General features: G+C 38.2%; 1 pseudogene; it reads left to right on the forward strand.

The window, feature by feature from the left end:
* Nucleotides 1–5,595: 5,595 nt before the first annotated feature.
* LOC102516444 lies at nucleotides 5,596–6,069 on the forward strand (annotated as a pseudogene).

Below are 6,069 nucleotides of genomic sequence, written 5' to 3' on the forward strand. Positions count from 1 at the left end.
CTTGAATAGAAATTTCTCCAGAGAATATATACAAATGACCAATAAGTACAAGGAAAGATGCTCAACATCATTTGTCATTAGGGAAACGCAAAACAAAGTTACCATGAGATACCATTTTATACCTACTAGGTTGGCCATACAAAATAAAAATAAAAATTGGAAAATAACAAGTGTTGGTGAAGATGTGGAGAAATTGGAGCCCTTATCCATTGTCTGTGGGAATGTAAAATGGTATGGCTGCTGTGGAAAACAATATGACAGTTCCTCAAAAAGGTAAAACATAGAATTACCGTATGACCCAGCAATTCCACTCCTAAGTATATACTCAAAAGAACTGAAAGCAGGGAATCAAACAAAATACTCTTATGGGAGTGTTCACGGTAGTGTTATTCACAATAGCCAAAAGTTAGAAACATCCAAGTGTCCATTAGCTAAGGGATGGATAAACAAATTGTAGTATATACATACAATGGAATATTAGTCAGCCATAAAATGAAATGAAGTACTGATACATGCTATAATATGGATGAACCTTAAAAACATTATGCTAAGGAACTAAGTCAGACACAAAAAATGACATATATTGCATAATTCCACTTACATGAAATATCTAGAATAGGCAAACTCAAAGAGACAGAAAATAAGATTAGAGATTACCAGCAGATGGCCAAAGAGGTAATGGGGAGTTATTGCCTCATCAGTAGAGTTTCTGTTTGGAATGACAAAAAATTTTGGAAATTATAGATAATGATGGTTGCACAATATTGTGAATGTAATTAATACCATTTTAAAACGGTTAAAATGGATTTGCAGCAAGATGGATGGACCTGGAGGGTATTATGCTTAGTGAAATAAGTCAGAGAAAGACAGACTGTATGTTTTCACTTACATGTGGAATCTGAAAAATAAAACAAACTAATGACTATAACAAAACAGAAACAGACTTACAGATACAGAAAACAAATTAGTGGTTACCATTTGAGAGAGGGGTGAGGGAGGGGCAAGATAGGTTAAGCGTATTAAGATGTATGAACTACTAGATACAAAATAAATAAGATACAAGGATGTAATGTATAATACAGAGAATATAGCCAATATGTTACAATAACTTTAAATGGAGTATAATCTATGTTGTAAACTTGAAACCAATATAACATTGTAAATCAACCATACTAAAATAAAAGTAATAAAAATGGTTAGGAGGGGGAGGGTATAGCTCAAGTGGTAGAGCACATGCTTAGCATATCCGGAGTGCTGAGTTCAATCCCCAGTATCTCCTCTAAATGTAAGTAAGTAAATAAACCTTAATACCTCCCTCTCAAAATACAAAATATGGTTAAAAAGAAAATGCTACATACATTTTCACACACACACACACAAATGAAAAAACAACAAAAAATCCCCCCAAAAACCTGGGCTTAGGACTTGGTAAAACAGTTCACATTTGTGACTGCTGTGCCAATTGTAATTATTAATAGTATCCCCTTAGGCTTTCAAAGCTGTCCCAGTGTGAACAATAAATTATATGGTCGCCCTATGTCTAAGGATCTGATTTTAAGCGGTTCTGAGATCCTAACCACACGGCATTAGGACCTTGGAAAGGTTTTGTGATGACATCACTTCTGTAAAACTAAAACCTTTTAGAGAACTGGAGGCAGCGCAGATCTCTGCGCTTCACACCAACGCCCCTTATCAAGCGGCAAATCGCTCTTTCCATTGGGTCGGGATAACGCTCGACTAAGGATAGACACTGCGAGGGTATAAGAGGAGGCTTAAGAGCAAACGACCCCACCCTCCTCTGCCCAGCCACACTCAGCATGGCTGCCCCTGTTCTAAGTGGGGGAGGGAAGCACCACGTCTCCCAGGCTCCAAAGGGGCGGGCCCTAGGAGCCAAACGAGCTTCAGCGAACCAATGGGGAGAGGCTGGGGGCGGGAACTTGCCGGAGGCGTGGGCAAGGGGGACGTGTGGGTAGCTTGGGCCCGGCGCGCCTTCTGGGCATTTGAGGTTGCCACGTTATTCCCAGTTTTTGTGGCTGGATTTTGCCCAGTAGGGTGCCAACGTCAGCGCTTCCGGGTTGAACTTAAACGGAGCTGATGAGTCCCCACCCTATCTAGTGCTTGTCCCTCCCCGTCAAAGCCAGCCCTTGTCTATACCCAGCTAGCCCCTCCCTCGCTTTTGAGATGACTCATATTTATATCCTACTCCACGTTAAACTGGCGGCACCAGGTGTGGCCTAAGACGTTTGAACTTAAATGATTTTTTTTTCCTGATTATAAAAACATACTTAAAGGAGAAGGTATAGCTCAGTGGTAGAGTGCGTGCTTAACGTGCAGGAGGTCCTGCGTTCAATCCCCAGTACCTCTATTAAAAATAAATAAATAAATCTAATTACCTCTCCCCCCAAAACAAACGAACAGTAAAAAATAAAAACATGTTCATAGTGTGGAAAACTGAGGAACTGCGAAAAACATAATGAAAATTAAAATGCCATTATACGACCAACAAGAAATAATCATGATTAATTTTTGTCATTCTTCCTTTTCCCCCCATGTATCTATTTTAACACAATTAGGGCAATGCTGTATAGTTACGTATTGTTTGTTACCAACCAAGTATATTTTTCTTCCTTCATTTTAATTGAATATATAGTATAAAATATTCCACAGCTGAATGTGCTGTAATTTTCATATTTCTCCAATGGGCATTTGAACACTTGGAACTAGCAGATTGAAGGTTGGGCAGGTAGGTAAGAAGAGACAGCTAAGAAGTGGCTAGTCTGCAACATGATCTTCCCTCGTAAAGTGGTTCCACAAGAATTAAAAGACTTTAGAGCCTTTAGAGTCTTAGGACTCTGGAGTATTACAATCTTGAGAAACTCAGAATCATATTATCTTGGTGTGGTAAGGACCTCTGAAGAAACAAATCCAAACTTTCACCAAAAAGTAGGAGTATCTAACAATCAGAGCCTTCTCAAAAGTTGGGTGGTTTACATTTAAAATGTCACCACTTTCTAGATGTACTCAGTCTTTCTCCTGTGTTAAAATAGCTGTAACATTTTTTCATAAACTGGTCAAGATTTTCCAGCCCCAACTTCTTCTTTTCTAGGAGTTTTCCTGGGTATCTAAATGTTGTTCTTCTTGCACTACAGTTTCTAATTAGGCAGATAAACAGGGGGAAATGGGAGTTTTCCATGGATTTATCCACTTATTTAGAGAAATAAGTCTTGATCTCTTGATTCCTTCCATGGGACTTTCCATGGAGGTAGAGGGCCTGACTGTTCAGCGTCTCTGTAATAATGATAAATTAGCTTGAATGTGGGTCTTCAGCTATCAATTATCAAATGAGATAATGCTGAGAGGTAGAGGTTGGATGAGAGGAGCATTGGGCTAGGAGACTAAAAACCTGAGTCCACTTTCTAGCTATATGATATTGAGCGAGTCACTTCAATTCTCTGAGTCTTTTTGAGGGGTGGGGAGGAGGGGAGTAGTAATTAGGTTTATTTATTTTTTTTAATGGAGGTACTGGGGATTGAACCCAGGACCTCCTGCATGCTAGGAATGTGCTCTACCACTGAGCTATACCCTCTCCCCATAATTCTTTGAGTCTTGATTTCCTCATCTTGTGGTAAGGATACAAGTCCTTCTTTATTTGCTTTAGAAGATTGTGGTAAAGAACAATTGAGAAACTGTCTGTGAAGGTGTTTTAGAAAAAAGAAGGCTCTGTATTGTTATTACTGGATGGCATAACATTTTCTAAAATAAAGTTTTGAAATTTTGAAGAATCATAATCCAGAAAATTGGGGGAGGAGATGTGGCAAAGGTCAAGTGGTATAGTAACTCCCCTAAGCCTATATGGCTGAGCATGCTGGGGAGTCCTTCATGAGGTCAGTAACCACTTTTTATGCCATGACAACACTGTCAACTCAGGAAGACTTCTGTTTCACTCTGAAGAATTTGCCTTCTTGGCTTGGAAGGAACAGAATTACCTCAAGTGATTTAGGGTAGAGATTTGTTGAGCATTTCATGGTAACATGCTAGAGTACCCTGAAATGCTGAGCAGCCTAGTTTCAGGAAGAGTTGGAATTCAGGACGAGAGGATGGTTCTGGATTCAAGAAGAGGCTAGGGACCACAATAGAGTTAGAAGGTCTGGCTTCCTCTTAGCCAGATTTGAAGAATAATCTGTACACTTGGATTGAGTCTTAGTCTCCTCATCTGTAAAATGGAAAAAAATAACAAAAGAATTGTTCCGTAACTGGATTATTTTCTATGTATGGCAGAATAATGGAATCCAAGACCATTAGAGATAGAAGGGCCTTAGGAATTTTCTATATATAATGAATAAAAATGTAGCTGTTCTAATTAAGGAAGAAGGCAGGAGTTTTTGATGGTAGCCCTATCCACCTGGCCTTTCCCTTGATCTTAGAGCTCCTAGTGTATCATCCTTATTGTACATATTTGGATACTGAGGTCTAGAAAGAAGAAGAGATTTGCTCCCGGTTACATAATGGTAGTGCTGGGACTTGAACCCAGATTTCTTGAATCCCAGTATGATGGTCTTTCCCTGAACATAAGCTGGTTCCTAAAACATGAGAAGAGTATGTATAAAAGGCTAAGATTGATAGGAATAAAAGTACTAAGACTCCAAAGGATACATAGGTAACACACATGAACCAGCAATTCATAAAGGAAATATAATTTTGCAACAAAGCATGAGGAGAGCTTTGATCATACTAACTACAGAAAATGAAAACTATGCAATTTATAAACTGTCAAATTTGCAAAGATTTTTGATATGTAATTTTTTGCTTACAAAATTTGGAAAGTTTTCAAATATATTAATACTCAGTGCTTATGAAGGTGCGGTAAAAGAGGAAATACAGAGAAATAGAGTGATAGCAATTTCACAAAATATATAAAAAACCTCAAAATGAATCTATCTCAAACTAATTCTGCTTCTCATGATAACTATCATAAGAAAGTAATTTTAATATGAAAATTTAGTATAAAGTAAAAAGTAGGCAATTTAGGATCCAATGATACATCTTTATAATAGAATACTATGCAGCCACAAAATATTTGCAATGGGTTTTTAAAAAAATAAACTAGAGTAGAGTTTATGTCATAATACACCAGAAACAAAACTGCCAGTAAAATTGGATGCAGACTATATTAAAATTATTTTTAAAACACATAGATAAAAGAGAAATATAATCAAATGTTAACATCCTGGCTGTCTTTGGGTAGTGTTGATTTTGTTTTTAATTTTCTGTCTTCTTCAAATGTTTTGTAGTATGTCCCGTCTTTTTTTTTTTTTAACAAAATATTCTCAGAAGTTCAAATAGTAGTAAACATCATGAGAAGCATTTATATTTTGACTAGCAAACCTTGGGGCCATAGGGGTTAGTATTCTTCAGCAGGCCCAGTGTTCGTCCATAGTATTTTCTGGTCCCTCTCATATGTACATGCAATAAAGATGCTGAGAGAAACCCAGTGCTGAATCAGACAAGGATTCTAAAATCAAAGAGCATGATCTGGGCTTCTGGCTCCTTCCTGGGCTGCTTCTCTTTCTCACTCAGGCCCTTGGCGCCAGTAGGATGGGCAAGTGTCACGGTCTTCATACTGCTAGGAAGCTCCACAGCCACTGACGAGACCAGAAGTGGCATGATAAACAGTACAAGAAAGCCCATTTGGGCACAACCCTGAAAGCCAACCCTTTTGGAGGCACTTTTCACGCAAAAAAGTAGGGGTTGAAGCCAGACAGCCAAAGTCTGCCATCAGGAAGCGTGTCAGGGTTCAGCTAATCAAGAATGGCAAAAAAAAATCACAGCCTTTGTACCCAATGATGGTTGTTTGAATTTTATTGAGGAAAATGATGAAGTTCTGGTTGCTGGATTTGGTCATAAAAGTCATGCTGTTGATGACATTCCTGGAGTCTGCTTTAAAGTGGTCAAAGTAGCCAATGTCTCTCTTTTGGCTTTATGCAAAGGCAAGAAGGAAAGACCAACTTCATAAGTTTTGATGGTGAAAGCACGATAGTAATAAATTTTCATATGCCAAAAAAAAAAAAA

The sequence above is a fragment of the Camelus ferus genome, chromosome 10 (genome assembly GCF_009834535.1).
Source record: "Camelus ferus isolate YT-003-E chromosome 10, BCGSAC_Cfer_1.0, whole genome shotgun sequence".
Taxonomy (NCBI): domain Eukaryota; kingdom Metazoa; phylum Chordata; class Mammalia; order Artiodactyla; family Camelidae; genus Camelus; species Camelus ferus.